The sequence below is a fragment of the Vombatus ursinus genome, unplaced genomic scaffold (genome assembly GCF_900497805.2).
Source record: "Vombatus ursinus unplaced genomic scaffold, bare-nosed wombat genome assembly UNPS02012901.1, whole genome shotgun sequence".
NCBI classification, from domain to species: Eukaryota; Metazoa; Chordata; class Mammalia; order Diprotodontia; family Vombatidae; genus Vombatus; species Vombatus ursinus.
Window position 1 is genome coordinate 293,377 of NW_020952679.1, and position 18,989 is coordinate 312,365.

Here is an 18,989-nt window from a genome sequence, read left to right on the forward strand (position 1 = left end):
TAGATTAAAAGAAGCAAAAATGATCTGTCAGGAGGGTCACAAATTGGGTGAAGCAAGGAATATTTCCACTACTAGGTGGTCATAAGATGGACACCTGCTCATGTTGGACAGGAGAAAATGGTCCGGAGGAACAAAAACAATCTTGGGGGACTTTCCATATAGTTGAGTCACCTCCACCACACTGGGCGTGGTCACCATGACAAGGGAAAATGAGGGTGGAGGGCTTCTAGTTAAGTTCCTGTGATTATGCAAGTGATCTTACCATCTGCAGCTCACAGTTCTGGGGCCAAATATACAGAAATTGTAGTCATATCCAACTGATTGATGCTGATTGGAATAGAGTAGGGGTCTTCAATGAATCAACTTCTTTAGGTACAAGGATACTAATGATAACAATAATAATGATAGCTCACATTTATGTAGCACTTACTATGTGTCAGGCACTACGCTAAGGGCTTTACAATTAACATCTAATTTGATCCTCACAACTACCTTTGGGGGGGTAGGGGGGTAGATGCTCTTATTATCCCCATTTTAGAGATGGGGAAATGGAAGCAGAGAGTAGTAAGGTGATTTGCTCAGGGTCACACAGCTAGTAAGTGTCTGAGGCCATATTTGAATGCAGGTCTTCCTGACTCCAAGCCTTGTGCTCTGTGCACTGTGCTACCCAGCTGCCTCCACTGTATGGAAAGTTGCATGAAAGAAGAGAGAACATGCCCAAAGACCAGGAGAAGAGGAGGTTCTTAGCTTCCAGAGCTGCTTCAAGAGAAGCAGCCCTTCTAGATGGTGGAGGAATTTCACTGACAAAAGGCAAATGTGTCCCAGTAATGTGGATGCCTTAAGTCAAGGAGACCTTCAGCTGACTTTATTTCTCCCTCAGAGTTAAATGAAACCTTTCAGACAAAGATGCGCACTGTCCTTAGGTTTAATCAACTCAATTCAATAAGTATTAAGTGTCTTTAGCCACTAGGTGGCATGGATTGCCTCTATCCTGATCCTGTTTAGCAAGAAGGCTGTAGTACCAGGCATCCAAACTCAGCCAGGCAGGAATGAACATTCTCCCCTTGGAAAAGAAGTGCTGGGGAAGAATCCAACAATCTTTTCTTTCTTTGTCTTCCTTTTTGTAGGGCAGTGCTAGCTCACTATTAGGGGGATGTGGGTTCTCATTTATCCAATAAGATCAGTGTTCAAGCCCTCATCTTTGGCAAAACTCACTTCTTCCCTCTACTTGGTATTATTCATGTAGTCCTATTCACATAGCCTTTAAACAATGGTATCTTCTCCTGAGATGGAGAAAAATACATTAACTGCGTACAATGTTTTACTCTTGCATGTATCAATAAAAGCAAATACACCATAGAAATGAAGGAATAAAAATAATAAATAATAAAACATACAACAAAATATAAATATAAAATAATAATAATAATGATAAAATAACTACGACTTGGTCCACCCCCAAAGCTTCTGCTAAACCACAAGAGTGAGAAGACATAGGTCACTTAGTACCCAGGTGTTCTGGAAATGCATAGTTCCATTTGCTTAACTGTTTTTTCCTCCTCCATTTTTTTAAGCCAGCAAAGGAGTGTAGACAATACTTCTTGAAACTGTTGTTCAATCCACCTATTTAGGAGGGCCAGTCATAAGGTGAAAACTAAGTAACTCTGGACCTAAAACATCTCATGTCATGAGGCATGGACTTTGAGTTTGTCAGGTGCTTTTGATATATTTTTACTGGTAGAAAGTTCTGACTTAGCCTCACCTAGATATCTCATTAATGTAGACATGAGGAAATGTAGGTAAAAGCAAGCTAGACTGGAAGGAAGAATGCATTTTTTAATGTCTACTATATCTCAGCACTTTACAAATATTATCTCATTCTATCCTCACAACCACCCTGAGAGGTAAATGCTACTATTATCCTCATTTTACAGTTTAAGAAACTGAGGTAAAGAATAGTTAAGCAGCTTGCTAAAGGTTACACTGTTACTAAGTATCTGAGGCAGGTTTTGAATTCAGATCTTCTTCACTCCAGGCCAGCCACTCTATCCACTGGGCCACCTAGCTGCTAGAAGAAAAAAAAATCTCTACTTCATTCACCATCTTGTCTTTTTTTTTTTTTCCTAGTGTGTATCTTTCTGATATTGAGTCACCCAGTTCTTATTTCTTGTGGTCAAGAGATATAGCATAATGTTGCAAAATTATGGTGAAGAAAATGCTTGGCCCCTAAGAAGAGAAGAAGAGAAGATACCTATGAGAAGATATTTATGAGAAGGTATCTCCTACAACTCCTTTGCAGAGGTGAGGGAGCAATCTATGTATGTGTGGAACATGGTATGTGATGTCAGACTTTTTCAACATATTTTTCAATTTTGTTAAATTTTCTCCTCTTTCTCCTTTTCTCTTTTTTCCTCTTTTTGGTTAATTGTTTTTATTTTTCAAGCAACACTTTTAATTTACTTATTCCATTCTTTCTCCTACCTCCCTCTCTCAGTGAGCAAATTTAAAAATAATCCCTCACTATTTATCTACATTGGGCAAAAAAATTCCCATGTTAGACATGTTCAAAAATCTATGTCTCCTTCTGCATTTTTAGTTCACCACCTAACAGGAAGTGAGCAACATGCTTCATATTCATTCTTTTGGACCTATGTTTTATTAATTTTGTTGATCAAAGTTCTAAAGTTCTTCAAAGCCACTTTTCACTTTACTGTTATCATTTTGTAAATTGTTCTCTAGTGATTTGTAACATTTTTTTTTCATGTGATTCTAGAGATCACAAGTTACTTCCCTTCAGAATTACCTGGCAATATGCTCAGGCAATTTATCAGCTGGGGAATGGCTCTTATGTCATCATTTTTTATGGGACAATAATGTTCTACTACATTCATACAGCACATCTTGTTCAGCCATTCACCATTAGGAAGATGTCCCTTTAGTTTTCAATTTTTGGCCACCATAAAAAGTCAAGGTCCTTTTTCTCTTTCTTTGATTTCTTTGGGGCATAGGCCTGATAGTGAAATAGATGGGTCAAAGAGATGCCCAGCTGGGCTACTTTCCAGGCATAGTTTGTTTCTTCTTTTTCTTTTAAAATTTGTTATAAGGAGTGGCTCCTGTGAAAAAGTGAGAGTGGGATATGGTGGGGTGGGGCAGGAATCTAAGTGATTTAAAAGCAAAAGATATCAATAAAAACCTAGCTTTTAAAAAGGGGCATGAAATATCTCCTTTGTCACTTTGGTTCTTTGGCATTTGGGGCCTGATTGCTAGATCTGACCTGGAACACAGAGCTTTGGTCTTCAGGAACATTGCTGTTTAGCCCCTCCCTCCCTTGTACCAGCCTAAATGTCCTGAGTACTGTGCTTAGCACTGGGGAACCTACTGTAAAACAGGAAGCCTTTACTTTTTTTTTTTTCTTGGTCCCCTTTGGTAGTTGGTCTGATGAAGCTTCTAGACCCTTTCTCAGAATCATGTTTTGGAATAATTGAAGGAAATGCTAAATTTCAGTTAGAGGTTAGTGAAAATAAAGATACAAGTATTTTCCTAACCAAATTCCTGGACCCTCTAAAATCTATCCCTGGACCCCTTGGGGGTTTATGGACCACAGGTTAAGAATCCTTGATTTTGTATGAGAATTTTATGGGGGATATATGTCTCCTAGGCTGCTGTCTTGCAGGAGGTAAAATAGATGAATGGTGAGTGCGATAGATAGCTACATGCCCCATAGATTAGGTACATGAGAGAAGCATATCACTTTTCCATTATACTTTCTCATCGTTTGCTCAATGGGTGACTAATTGCACCATGAGGAGAGCACTCATGAAATCAAAGAAGGGATCTTTCCATGCTGAGCTTCCCCAGATTCTGTAGCCAGAGAGGGCATTAGCTCTGCCATGCATCTCAAAAGAATGTTTGAATGTGAATCAGTGAATGAGCCTGTAGTCCCCATCAATTTGAGAGTGATTTTTAATCTCATCAGACATGGTCACCTGAGAGTTGGTCCACCATGTCATCTCTCTGTGTGAAGGAGAACCTGGTTGGCATTTCTGGCTAATACAGCTAATGAAGGATGGCTCTGAAGATGAAGACGGTGAGCATCCTGTTCCTGCTTACGTTTCCGTGGTCATCATGGGGCAAGCGTTGACTTAATTGTATGCCTGGGGGCTCGACATGTGGCTGATTTATTTACCATGATTTGTTCTGAAAACATTTATGGTCTTTTTTGAAGTATTTGATTGGGAATGAGAAAAAACTAACCCCTTTGGCAGAGTTCGGTAGTTTCCATGGCTCGAATTAAAAGTTGGCGTAAGGTCTTCGGGGGAGGAGATGGAGGCCACAGGTCACATTCCATTTGTTCTGTGCTGAATGTTAATGAAGTGATGGGTGGTGCTCTGTGCTCCTTGAGAAAACAATGAGAGCTTGCCAGGGGAGCAGTGCGTGGAAGAAGGTATTGAAGGAGGTGACCTAAGAAATATGGGGGCCAGGCAGGTGAAAATCAACTCTGTGTCTTCAGGTGTTGGGAGGAGGGAGGTGTGATGTTATGAGATGAAACACAGCTTCCTGTTTTGGGGAGAAAGCAGGGTCTGCTTATGGAAACTATGAGGGGAATGATTGCAAGCCATAGAAAAAATCATGTCTTGAAATATTTCATGTACACTTAAAAAAAGATAACTCTAAAATGAAAGGAGAAGACATAGTAGCAGTGAAAGTTGATTCCATTTCACCACCCTTCCCCAACCTTGGAGAGTGATCACTGGGGAATAGGAGCTTAGGGTGACCAGAAGACTTGTGGGATTTATGCCTAACAACTCGTAGATTTTCCAGATCATATCTACACCCTAAAACTCAAGCCTGAGAGGCCTCAGAGGCAACTGAGTCCAACTCTATGTTCTAAGTGAGAAAAACAAAGCCCACAGAGGAGAAACAACCGAGGTCAACAATGTAAGTGGTAAACTCAGGTTTCAATTCAAAATTGAAGGAATTTTAAATGCCTTCAAATTCAAAGTTCTTTCTGTTATATTGTGTGGGATGGTTAGGTGTTCACTACAGGGAGTTGGTTGTGTCCCCTTAATCTGGAAAAGGGGAATCATCACAGCTTCATATGACAGGGACCTCTGAGATCATCTAATCCAACACTCTCACTTAACAGGATAGGAAACTGGGGCCTAGAAAAGTGTAATAAGTGAGTGACTTTTCCACTGTAATGGTTCATTTTTTTGTTTCTTCTTTTGGCCATGCCCTTCCTTCTCAACAACCCCATGAGGAGAGTCAGTGAAGTGTTCCTACTCCCCTCCATTTGACAGGTTAGGGGACTGAGGCTTATAGAGGGGAAGAGACCTCTTGAAAGTCAGTCAGCCACAAAGTGGCACAGATAGGAGCTGAACCCAGGCTAAAGGCTCAGAAGATTGTAGCTTTAGAGCTAGAAGACTTTGTGGTCGATTCATTTTACAGATGAGGAAACTGAGGCCCAGATACTCAGGGCTTTGAGGCTGGATGCTCTGTGCCCTTTCCACCATAACTCATTGATTTGTGAAGGACAACTCTGATGGGCTGGCTACAATGTTCAAATGCATAACATATACTTGCCAAAAAGACTATTTTATGGCGAACTGGAATGGGTCAACAGCTCCCATGGTGGTCAGAAGAAGCGATACAAGGACACTCTCAAGGTCTCTTTTAAGAACTTTGGAACTGATTGTGTGACATGAGAGACACTGGCACAGGACCACCAGCATGGCATGCCCACAATAGAGAAGGTACTGTGCTCTATGAACAAAGCAGAATTGAAATAGCTAAAAAAATGTGAGATGCACCAATTTGGAGAATCCACCCCAAATATTCTCATGGACTATTTGTGCCAGACCTGTGGTAGAACATTCCAAGCTCATATTGGTCTGATCAGCCACAGCTGGACACACTGTAACTTGACTCTAGCATGGTCATGTCATTGTGGTCCTCTTTGAGAATGGACAATAACTTTGTGGGACCTTTTCTGCTGGTCTATTTGGAGGGATTTGCCAAGCCTGCCCTTCAGTTCTGACTGCATCAGGTCGGGACTAGAATGTCAGCTTTTTGAGGGGCTGAGTGGGTTGGGTGCTACTTTACGTGGTCTTTGTGTCTCTAGGTCCTAGCACAGGGCTTTACTCTTAGTAAATATGTGTTGATGAATTGATTGCTGGAAGTTCTGAATGAAGCAGGGTGGACAGGAGGTCAGGGGCATCTTAATCCAAGCTTTACAGGAGGCAGACACTAAGAATGAACCAAGGCAAAGAGGGTTCCTTGATAGCAAACAGGAAAGACCTTGGAGGTGAGCATCCTCACCTCCAAGCAGCAGATAAGAAAGCTGGAAGCTGTCTATGGGGACTTGCAGAATCCGATGCTTAGCATTTACCTTCAAGGACCCCTCATTTGATGAATAAGGACACAGAAAGGGGGGACAACTTTCCTCATGGACACAGTAATAATCACTGGAATTTACACAATACATGGAAATTTACAAAATACTTTCTATCTGTTATCTTTTGTCCCAGGGTCACAGTTAAGAGAGAGAAGGAACTTTAGACATCATCTCATCCAAACCTTTCATTGAGGAATGAGATGAAGAAACTGAGACCCAGAGAGGTTCAGTGATTTTCCCAAGGACACACCTATGTAGGATATGATAAAGATGGGGTTCACATCAAAGGTTCTGATGCCTCTCTTTCCCCTTAAAGCACACTTTCTTATCCTTGTAATAATGCTATGATGTAGTGTCTGCAGGCGTTACTCTTTAGAGTTGAGTAAAATGATATTCCGAGAAGTCAAATCACCTGCTCAGGGGCACATAGCTAGCCAGGTTCAGATTAGGGCTTTGAATGCTGGTCTTCCTGATGTAGGGACAGTGTGCTGGTCACTCAGCCAGGCTTTCTCTGGAATCGTGACTCTATGTATTTTCTAAAGCAGTCTTTCTAGATGAGAATAAGAGGCATATTTTATAAATGGCCATGGTTCTGGCAACTGGCACGAACTTGTTTTCCACATGTGATAAATTGGCACCAGTTGACAGATTATTTAGAAAAAGAAAGGAGACAATAAATTAGCCCATAATCTGCAGCATTTGTGTGTGTGTGTGTGTGTGTGTGTGTGTGTGTGAAAGAGAGAAAGAGGGAGACAGAAAGAGACAGAGACAGAGAGAGTGGGAGAGTTTTAATGACTTGCTTGAGGTCACATGAGTAGGGAAGAGCCAACCTTGATTCAATCAACCTGCCCCAACTCTGTGCCAGGCACTGTACTAAGGCACTGGGGGGGTACAAAGACAAAAGTGGAAGAACTCCTGCCCTCAGGAAGCTTACATTCTATTGGGATTCAAACTCAGGTCTTTTCTGACTCTGGGCCTGGGATGATTCCATTCTACCATCCTGACACTCAGAAAGGAAGCAAGATTACAGAAAGAAAAATAGGAAAGAAAAAAAAACTAGAATAAAGGGTCTGAAATATGCATGGTGAGTAGTCAATGGCCCCACTAGTGAAACCCAATGAACTATGGAGCTTTTGGCCCTCCCTCTCCACCCCTGTTTCATTAGCAGCAATTGTGCCTTAGCATTTTATGGGAAATACATTCCAGGTGGGGTTGGCAGATCGCTAGAGGCAGATTGGTTTACTCACTATATAAATTTCTTTTCACCATCAGAAATAGTTAATTATTATTAATAGGATCACAGCATTTAGAGATCAAAGAGGAAAGAATTATTCCAAACCCTTTTTTCCCCTCAGGAAAAGAGAGGGAGGCTTGCCTAAAGTAAGCAACCGACTCAGGATTGGAACCCAGCTCCTCTGACTCCAATCCAATGCTCTTTGTACTAAAATGTACACTGTTAGTGGAATGAGAAGGATGTGGGCAGGAGGAAGTAGCCCTCATGTCCTTATGTGAACAGTGACACATGGTGACCTCCCCGTAACAATAGCCACCAAGGCCCAAACCCTAAGCATGGGAGTCCCTTCCCCCCATCTGAAGGAGAAATGTTGCTTGATTTTGTTAGAGATGGACACCTAAAGGATAGCGATAGCAGCAGCAGGAAGTCCGACTGAAGCTAATTTCAGGGAGACTGTAATAGAGGAAAACTTTCTGGAGGAGCAGAAAATGCTCACATTCCTGGAAGATGCCAAGTGGGGCAAATTGTCTTAGGATGTTCGTTAAACTCACTCTTCCTCATTCCCTCCATGTCTGAAGCTTCTCTTTGATGCTAGGGAGCCTATCTTCATCTCTTGACCCCTCAAGGCCTCACCTCCTACCCCCAGCATGTCTGCTCAGAATCCTATATTTCTATATTTCTATCTATATTTCCAGAATCTATATTTCTAATCACCTGGCCAACTCTGTGCCACTCTTCCAGGAAGGACTTCCTGGTCCCAGCATTGCCCAGATGCCCCACTCAGGCAGCCTCGTGTTTCTTGTTTCCTTTCCCCTCTACCTTCCTTCCCAACTCTCCATACTTCATGACATGACCAGAATAATTTTTCATGCACAGACCTCATCATTTCACTCATCTACTCAAAGATCTTTAACAGTACCTGACTGCTACCTGGGCATCCAAGGCTCTCTGCCACCTGGTGATGCCTTGTGTCCCTAGTCACATCTCCTATTATTCTCCAACATGTACTTTAGGCCAACCTGGATCATTCTCTTCCCTCTGAACATCCAAGATGCTGTCACATGGGGCTAGGAAGTTCTCTGTGCTTAGAATGAATTCCCCCCCCCATCTCTCCCTTCGAATTCTTTCTGATTCTGTAAGGCTCTTGGAACTTTCTCATCTCCCCACCCCCAGTGTTTTCATTGTCTTTTCTTAGGGCCCTCTTACCTTGTTTTAAGGCAATCAGCAAGGACCATGTGGTCAGGAAGGGGAATTGAGAAGTCCCCTAGTTTCCATCTTTAAAGTTACTTCCAGTCTTTTGGTTTAGTGCCCTATGGTGGAGGCCACTCTGGGGCAGTTGCAGTAACCCTAGGGAGCCAGAGCTGGTGAATAAATGTAGGTGGCAGTCGTTTTTCATTAGAGCTGAGAGGTGTGGGTTCATCTGATACAGGCTCATACCTATCACACACACTTTCTAAGAGGTAAGTGAGGCGTCAAAATGGATAGAGTGCTAGCCTTGGAGTCAGGAAGACTGAGGTTCAGATTTGATCCCAGACACTTAATAGTTGTATAAACCTGGCCAAGTTACTTCACCTCTATTTGCCTCTGTTTCTTCAGCTGTATAATGGGGATGATAATAATAGCAGCTACATTGAAGAGCTGTTGTGAGGATCAAAAGACACATATGTACACACATATATCACTTTGCAAACCTTCAAGAGCCCTACAAATGCTAGTTATTGTTTACTACTACTAATAATTCGAGAGGGAGTTCATTTTCAAGTCCAGTTTATACTCCATGGTTCTGTAATAGGGGACCTGGGAAGAGGAGGAGACTTAAAAAGTGGGGACAGGTTAGTCAATGGTGTGATAAGGCAGCTGAGAAGACTAGAGGAAGCTGGGGCTGCACTGAGAAAGGGCTTGGTGATATGGGAAGAACACTGGACTTTGGCTTGGGGTTACAATTGGGTTCTTACACTTAGAGCCCATGAAATCCTGAACAATTCCCTTCTCTTGGCCTCAGTTTCCTCATCTGTAAAAGGAAGGTGTTATTCTAGATGTGTCTAACATCCCTTCTAGATCTTAGTCTATGATCACAAGACTAGTGAGATGGCAATCTTACCATTCTTTGCCCTGGTCGGGTCACTTCCATCATATTGCGATAAATTCTGGGTAGCGTATTTAAGGCAGGACATCAGTACTGCTTGGCTCTAGAGACCAGAACTGGGAATAATAAGCATAAGTTTCTAAGAAAAATATTCCAGCTGGTTGAAAGGAAGAGCTTCCTCATGGTAAGAGTTCCCCCAAAGCAACACAGGGTTCCTTGGAAGGCAGTGACGTCCCTAGTGTCAGAGGTCGCTCTGTCAGTTGTCAAAAATATTATAGAGAGAGCCTCGGAGATGTTCCTAATTCTGAGATATTGTGATAGTGAATAAATTTGAAAAAGAATTAGGAAGAAAGGACATAATACTTGGTAATCTGTTAGCTTTAGAAGCGATGAAATCCTAACTTTATATTATGCCCAAATGTGAAAAAAATGCCAAGTATTGAGCATGTGGAACTAAGAGAGTTCCATTTCTAGGTTGGAGCTTATAGATGATATATCTCAATGTGAAGGAATTATTAGCTCAACACAGAAAGGATCACAATTTGTTTTGATGACTATTAATTGTCCTTTCTTTCTAGGGAAACATAAATGGTAGGACAAAGGAAAAGACATGCCATTGGAATTAGAAATAAACACAAATGGATTTAGTCAGATATGGAGAGATATGAACTAGCAACACTGTTAGAAATTGAGGAATAGGATTTGAAAGCAGAAAAATATAATGAAGAGGTCAGAATTGGTCTAAAAAGAGGAGGCATTATAAAATGAATGCAGAGAAGGAGAGAAATAATTAGAGGCAGAGAAACCTGAATGGAAAGGTTTGGGGCTCAAGGTAATAATTTTAGAGACTGGAGAGGTGTTCAGTCTCTCCTAGCAGATGCTCATAACATGGATAATTACTTGGCAAGAGTTACCATCACATCACTCCAAATGGAAAGCAGAGCCCAATACATAATTTCAACATTCAATTAGAGTTTATTAAAGGCTAGGGCACAGATCACTGGGTTCCAGGGTGATGGAGAAGGATGCTTTTTCCTTAAAACAGTCCAGTGAATGAGGTCTTACATGTGTTATTGTCCCAGTTTATAGAAGAAGGAAATAAGGCCAAGAAAGGTCAAATGATTTGACCTCGGTCACAGAACTGGTAAGTGCAGGGGGCAGGCCTCAGAATCAGGTATCCTGCCTTGGTGGCCAATGCCCTGCCAGCTATATGAGACAAGAGAGGGCTGGGCTGCTGTCCTGAGCACAGTTCTTCGCTCAGCAGATAAAGAGTGAGTCTCGGAGTCAGGAAGTCCTGGGTTCAAGTATCCCCTTTGCTACATAGTGTATGGATGACTTTGAGTATGCAACTCAACTTCTTGGTGTCCTAAGCAACTTTCTAAGGATATACATTGCAGTCCTTCAAATGAGAGAGTTTTCATCTCAGCAGCACTCCACATTGCTAATGTGGTCTAGTAAAAATACTTGCAGCAGCAGCTGCAGAAACAAGAGAAACAAGCCAGAATGCTCAGAATATGGAAATATGGATGGATTCTTTGAGAGAGGCTTGAATTCTGGATGACCTGCCTAGAACTCATTGTCTGAGTACTGTCTGAGCCTGGGCAAATCAACTCTCAGTGCTCCGGGCTCCTCTCTGAAACTACACAGAGTGGAAAGCAAGAGTCAGCTTCACTTTTGGAGGAAGAGATCCTCACAGGACTTTCCTACACAGACGACATCGTGGCAATTCTTTTTTCTCCCCTCCTCCTAGACAACAAAAATGGATGCAGTTGATTAACTTAAGCCACTTCTTCACAAATACAAAACAATCATCCCATCTGGCCAATTCTATTTCTACAAAATAATCACGTGATCCACTTGCTTTTCTATCAGATTGACAAAGCCACAAGCTAATGAGCTGGATTTTCCTATTTGGGTTCTCCTTTGGAATCGTGTTGGTACATCAGTGAGGCTGGTGGGCTGGAAGGACCTTGAGTTAGGCATGAGAAACTCAGGTACTGAAGTACTAGGAGTATGATTATTTGATTCCCTCTGTTCAATGCTCTTTAATCAGAAAATGAGCATTCCCCAAATACAGGCGTATTGAAAAGCCTAAGATTGACAGCTTATAAAATAATAACGATAATAACAATCTCAATACTTTTATTTCACTAAGAAAAGATATAATTTTATCCACCTGTTTAACTACTCACAGAACATAAAAGATTAGCGGCAACATAGTGATTTGTCCCAGGCTCATTTCTATCTCAACACCATAAAATTAAGATGAGAATGAAATAACAAAAAACTGACATATAGATACCAATTTAAGCACAAAGTACTATGTGTTCATTATCTTCTGTGAAAAAGCCATACACAGTTGGAATTTAATTAATGCTTGTTGAATTGAACTGAGAGCTTATTGGATTGAAATCCCAGCTTTGCCATGTATGCCCTTGAGTAAATCATTTCCCTTTCCTGGGTCTCAGTTTCTTCCTCTGTAAAACAAAGGGGATGGAACAGATACTTTCTAAGGTCCTCTGAGGAGGTAGCTCTAAATCCTAGCACCCACTGAAGACAGTGAGATTATCTTTAATTTGTTAAATAAGTCTTGGGGGACTTCCCATGGCTCAGTGGGGATAAGTGACTCATTCCCTGGTCACACAGGGGCAGAGGCAGGATTTGAACCCACACCTTCCTGGAAGCAAGCATACAAAATCATGCTGCTCATTGCAGACAAATTAACACTCTCCTGGGCCTGAGATTTTTCATCTATAAAATGAGAGCATTGGACTAAATGTCCTCTAAGGTCATTTCAGTGCTAGACTCTGAGTCCTGTCAGCACCCTGAGACATAGTTGCCTCATCTACAAAATGACAGGGTCAGGCTCAAAGGCCTTGAAGGTCCCATCCAGGCCTGGATCCATGACGCTATGCTCTTCTTTTTCTAAAAAGTATCTGTTTCATTTCCTATAGTATGTGCTCAGTAATTGAAAAGAAAGAACTCGCTCCCTGCCCTCAACACATACAAAGAGGGAAGAGACTGATAAATGAAGGGGAAAGGGAAACATAGATCGAGGAAGGAACTTTGCAGTTGAGGAGGAGGCCCACATTCTTTCTCCCCACCTGCCTCTGACTGGCACAGGCAGGCCCACAGTCAGATTGGGCTAGGATCTTCTGTTAGCAATGGTGAGAATCCAACAGCTGCAACTTCAGAAGTAATCCTCACTTCCCTGGGACATCTCTCTAATTCCACTTGATCCAGGAAAGGCGGGCTGTCAGATCTGCAAGGAGCAGAAGAAGAGAGTTGGGGGGGGCAGGATGGAGCGGGATATATTCACATTGAGCACGGACAAAGTGTATTCATTTGAAAGGCTTTCAATGAGAGTTGAATCACTCTCTGCAGATGCTCCAGAGAAACTACTGGGACAAAGAAGTGAATTCATGAATTTCATCTCAGGCTAACATGATCAAAAACAATGGTTAGCTAAAAGTCCAGACAGGAAAAGACACCAATTCCATGTCTGCAGCTTTGAACTTGGAAATCTTGATTCTTGAAAGTAATGGTACAGTCAGCTGTGAACTCAATGCCAGTGGAATGCCACATATTAAATGACCCTGTTGAGCAGAATATTCCTTCCTACTTTCCTAGCCATTGTCCCCCTGTTTTTTGATAATTGAACAACCAAGTTCATTCAGGTGCATCACTTTCTCTCTAAAGGAAGCTACTGATTTCTTTTCACATGGACACATTTGTGTCTTTAATTTCTTTTAAATTTTTTACAGCAAGGTAAGCCATTAACTTGATTTGATGCTGTGGGATTCTTCCCACAGTAGAGCTTCAACATGAATACTTTCAGGAAATTATTTGCCCTATAATTCAAACATTAAAACAACTTGTGTTATATAGATGGGATACTCATGCTACCACAGGAATCAATGTCCTTTTTTTTTTTGATAGTTGACTAGAATTTATGTTGTGAGATTTTGGCACAAATACCCTGCTCATAAAAACAACAGACCTCAAAAATGCAAGGCAGTATTGACACACAGAAATCAACTATTCCTATTGTCCTTCATTAGTAAAGAATAAGACAATCAAACTTTTAAAAATGACCATAGAGAAAACCACAATGCAGTAAATAATCAAACTTTCCCATGACTTCCAGATCCTGGGCTTGCTACATTTCATTTCTAGCAATAGAGATATTTTTCAGTTAGCATCCCCAGATACATTTCCATTAGTCTGTATGCTATTGTACTCAAATAGCTTTTAGCTCTAAGGGCAAGTTTCCAAATGATGTGGCTGCATATGCTTGGATAGCTGCGGCCTAACATTCATGCCTGTTGTCTGAATGGTGCGTCATTCTTCTAAGAAATAACAGCTCTTGTATTAATAACTTACTTACCACTGGTGTTCCAAACGGCATCTTTCTGAGACTTATATCCATCTTTTATGCATTGGTCTATATATGACTTGGGGTCACAGCCCGAGATTAGGATGTCCCTGAGGAGGGCGATGTAAGCAATGGCTAATCTAAGTGTGTCAATTTTGGAGAGCCGCTTTTCATATGGGAAAGTTGGCACATGGTTCCTAAGCTCATTGAAGGCAGCATTAATACTGAGCATCCTCTTCCTTTCCCTGATATTGGCAGCATGCCTTTGCCCCTTGTAAGGATGAGTAGGGACTAGAGGACTGGTGTCCTTGGGCTTTTCATCCAGGGTTTGGACTGACATGGAGCTGTCCAGTTCAGCACCTTCCTCTAACTGCAGAATCTGAGTCTCCAGGTCAAGGAGTGAGTTTTGACTGTCAGAAAAGATGGACTGAGAAGTAAAAGAAGGCCAGCTTGATAGTTGCTCTTCTAAAGATTGGCACGGAAGTCCACAGTTGTCTCCCTGAGTTAGAAACTGACCATTAGGGTCCACCTGACTCCAGGAAGGAAAGTCAAATGGAAAATCTTGTTCAAAATCAAAGATGGACCCTTCCATCATTCTCCTGATCAGTATTAGGAATCTTCAAGAATTAGGATCTTGACAAATGAAGGTCTTTGAAATAATTTCCCTCTTTCTAGTTGTGGAGCAAAGTTTTCCCTTGCTGAAGAGTTCTGATAGAACTATGCTTCATATACACACATCTGTCTCTGGGTGAGCATTAGTCAAGTTTGATGGTAAGATTGAGTTGCCTTTGGGGTTTAAATATTTTGGGACTCCCATCAGGGTACTCATCTTTTTATTCCACATTCAAGAATAATTAGGGCATATGTATCTTGTTTTATCAACAGTGGCTCACAATGGAGGAAAGAAAATGCAATTGAAAGAATAGATAATCATCTTCCCTTTGAAAGACACAAGGATGCAATTCTAAAGGTCTTTGGCAGGTTTGCTTTCTACATCTAATATTTACAGAATGGACTGGAGAAAGATATCTGGAGGTGTGTCCATTTAGGAGCAGTGAGGATAGAGGTCAGGCGATGTAAAGAATAATGTAGGTCTTTATTTTCTTAATAACATGCTAATAGAGCCATTCTGCCAGGGACAGGGAAACAAAAGTCAATTACAATGCTGTCATGAACATATGATGGTGCCAGATTTTCAATGGAGGAAAAAGCAATCCAAGCCCTCTTTCTGCACAACTCCCTGGACATCAGTATCCTTGTTAAGGGGACTTTCCCATGCCCTTTTCCCTACAGCAAGGAAAAGAAAGAGTCAATTTGAGGACTCCAACAAATTTAAGATCTAGATAATTCCTTTTTAAATAGACAAAACCAGTTGAATTCACAAGGTCTCTGGAAGAAAGGAATGGGAGTCAGTTTTTTATTTAATTATTCCGGAATGCATAATTGAAAGTGCTCTCATATAGTTAATGGAATAAGCAATAATCATTTATTTCACTAAATTACTTTTTAAAGCTATATATATGTATATATGTGTATATATTACATGCACATGTTTATGTGTATACATATACATATATACTATATAGCACATATGTATACATATGTGCTATATAAATAACCAGGTTGGGACAGTAGGGCAAAATGCTAACTCTCGAGTGGACATTTATAAAACATTTAGTCTAGCACATCATTTTACATATATAGAAATTAAGGACCAGAAGGGGAAGGGGTGTATCCAAGGTTGCCTAGGTGGTAGGATTCAAATGTGGGTCTTACGACTCTAAATTTAATGAAACTTAGGTCGGAGACCAAAGTCCCAAACTAGATTGTAAGAGGAGAGAAATTTGGAGGCAGAACAGGTGGTCTGGGTTGGCACCAGAACATTCAAGTTTGGCAGGGGACACAAGCAGAGGCGTAGTCAATGGTAGGCTGCCTGGAGATTCAGAAGCCCAGGTAAGGCAACATTTGACTATGGCCTGGGAGCCTGGGATCCAGAATAAGCATGAAGGTCTGCCCAGGACAATGTTGATGGCCAGCTGTCACAAATCTCTCAGAGCTTGTGTGTCAGAGAACAAACACTCATTCAGTAGGAGCATAGAATGTAGGAGAATAGAATGAGGGTTGCATTCACAATTAGAGTGTTCAAATCACAGTTCTGCAAATTGTATATGACCTTGGGCAAGTCATTTATCCCTTTGAGTCTCACTCATCTCCTCATCCATTTGATGAATGCATTGGACTTGAAGACCTCTGACTACCTTCTAGTCAGCCATCGATGGACATATGCGATGGCATTTTTATAGCTCAATAACTTTAAAGCTGACAAAATCCCTTTCTCGTGAAAACATGGAAAAAACCAATATTACTACAGCTATTTTCCAAATGAAGAAACTCAAAGAGTTTTCAAGGCTCAGAAGATAAAGTACTTGTCCACAGTAACGCAGCTAGTAAGTATCAGAGCCAGTGAAGAGGTCTATCCTGATTCTCCTGCGAGTTAAAAAATGTCCCTGCCCCACCCCAAGTAATTTGCATTTATTTAATATGTAGTTTCTGTATATCTATATATATACACATCATCTTCCTCAAAAGAATGTAGGCTCCTTGAAGGCAGGGACTTTGTCTTTGCATCTCCAGTGTAAAGCACAGTGCTTGGCACACAGTAGGTGCTTAATATGTACTTGTTGCAAAATGAATGAATGTATAAGGAGCAGTAATTATGGGGACAAATGAGATCTAGTAAAACCCTTTCATTTTCAAAATAAGGATACTGAAGTCCATCAGGGCCTAATTGCCTGAGAATATTCAGAGGAATGAAAGCTTCATCTACCTGAATAATGCCACAGAGTATACAGGTGTCGTCTTGATGCCTGATGATGGTCTGTTAACGTCCAGGGGTCAAATGATTCATTTAGTATCTGTTATCTGTTGCTATGTGACCTTTCCAACATTTCTTCCACTGTTGAATGGGCTCTAATATCTCATCCATTCATGGCCTTTGTCTAGGCCAGAGATTCTTCACCTGGTGTCCATGGGTCCCCAAGGGGTCTGTGGGTAGCCTTTAGGCTGATCTGTGAATTTGGATGGGAAAAATGCTACATCTTTATTTTCACTAACTTCTACCTGAAATTTAACATTTTCTTCAGTTATGAATTAACAAACAAACAAACAATAACAACATTATTCTGAGTACTCCATGGGCTTCACCATCAGATTGCCAAAGGCTGCCATGACTCACCAAAAGTTTAAGAACCTCTAGACTGGGCTCTTTCTTTGTCAGAGGATCACCCTTTCTCATGTGGGCTAGTAATAAGGAGGGAACAAGGAAAATGTATCTCAAGTCTGTGTTTGGTTGGAAAATGTCCATATGTCCAAACATAGGTTTTATCTCAGATATAGCAGAGATATGGGTAGAACCCTGGAGTTGGAGTCAGAAAGACCTGGTAGTGAAGTCTGAAAAAACTTGTGTTATGTAAAACTTGTCCTCTCAGTGTCCAAGATTATATTTTACAGGGCAATTACTGAGCTAGGGTCAGAATGACCTGGATTCAAATCCTAGCTTTGACTCATATATATGGTCTGTGAGACCTTGGGCAGGTTACTTAATCTCTCAGTACCCCAGACAACTCTGAAACTTTAAGTTGTAAATAAGAGGGATGATGGTGTACATTGACAGAGGGAAGCTCCTGACCTGTGCTCCCAAGAGGTTAAAACAAATGTAGTGCAGGCATTGCTTCAGGTATGCATTGGGTGATTTAAAACATGGCAAACAGAACTTACCTCAACATTTCAATGGATTGATATTCTTATTGAGGCCTGCATTTCCTCCAGTGGTGCCCATTGCAACCATCTGCACACTCCTGTCCTGGGTGTGCATTACCCTGACTCCAGGCTATACCGAATATATGAGGACCAGTCTAGCCAAGCACCGAGATGCTCTTGGTCAGAGCATTTTGATCACTAGTGGATGAATGATTTGGTTATGACAAATCATGACAGTACAAATTTGGATGCCTTCAGTACAGTGGAATACCATGAAGTAGGACTTTATTTGCTTTGATCATAGATATTGCACTTGTTTGAACTAGGTGATCTCTGAAGACTCTACCAGCTCCAAGATCCTGTGATCCATTGAGTAAGATGCAGGATAAACGAGTAGGTGAGAAAGGAGTGCTAGCATTCTTCCAAGTGTCACAGGAATCTCAGTGACTTGGCGCTTTCTAAATGGCACCCTTGTGTACACCAAAGGTCCAGCAGCTGCCCATGACAGGGAGGGGAAAACTTAATAAAAGTAGAATGCTGGCCCTGTGTTGGATTCTACATTACAGCATTTGGAACACCCACAAGATGAACACACAGACACAAGACAAAGTCGGCATTCCTTTCCAGATAGGGAAATGTGCAGATGCATCCAATTAATCTACAAAGGGAAATGAAAGATGTGCAAATGGGAAAGAGAGTGCTCTGCTGACAAACACGTGGTGGAGCAATCAAACAGATATATGGAGTCACGCAAAGTGACTGCATCTTTGGAAGGGCCGACTCCATCATGTCAGGACGCTTCAGGTTGTTTAACAAGCTCCCTTGAGGACTGAGCCCATACCTAACCTCTCTATCTGAGACTGACATGCTAATGGCAGGTTTCCATTTATGGCAAGTGTCTCTAGGTGCTATGGTGCCCTAGAAGAAGGAATAGTGGGAATGTTGCACCATGGAGAACATCTGTGCTATCTTTTCTAATGGAAATCCAACCTGGAACTTAGAGTAAGTGGGAATTAAGCTGAAAAGGCTTAATTCTGAAATCTGGCTAACAAAGCAATGAGCCAATAGATTTAATTAAGGACGTTCATGAGGGAGGGGGGAGAGGGACCATGTGGTGATGTTGCCGCAACCACGAGCGTTA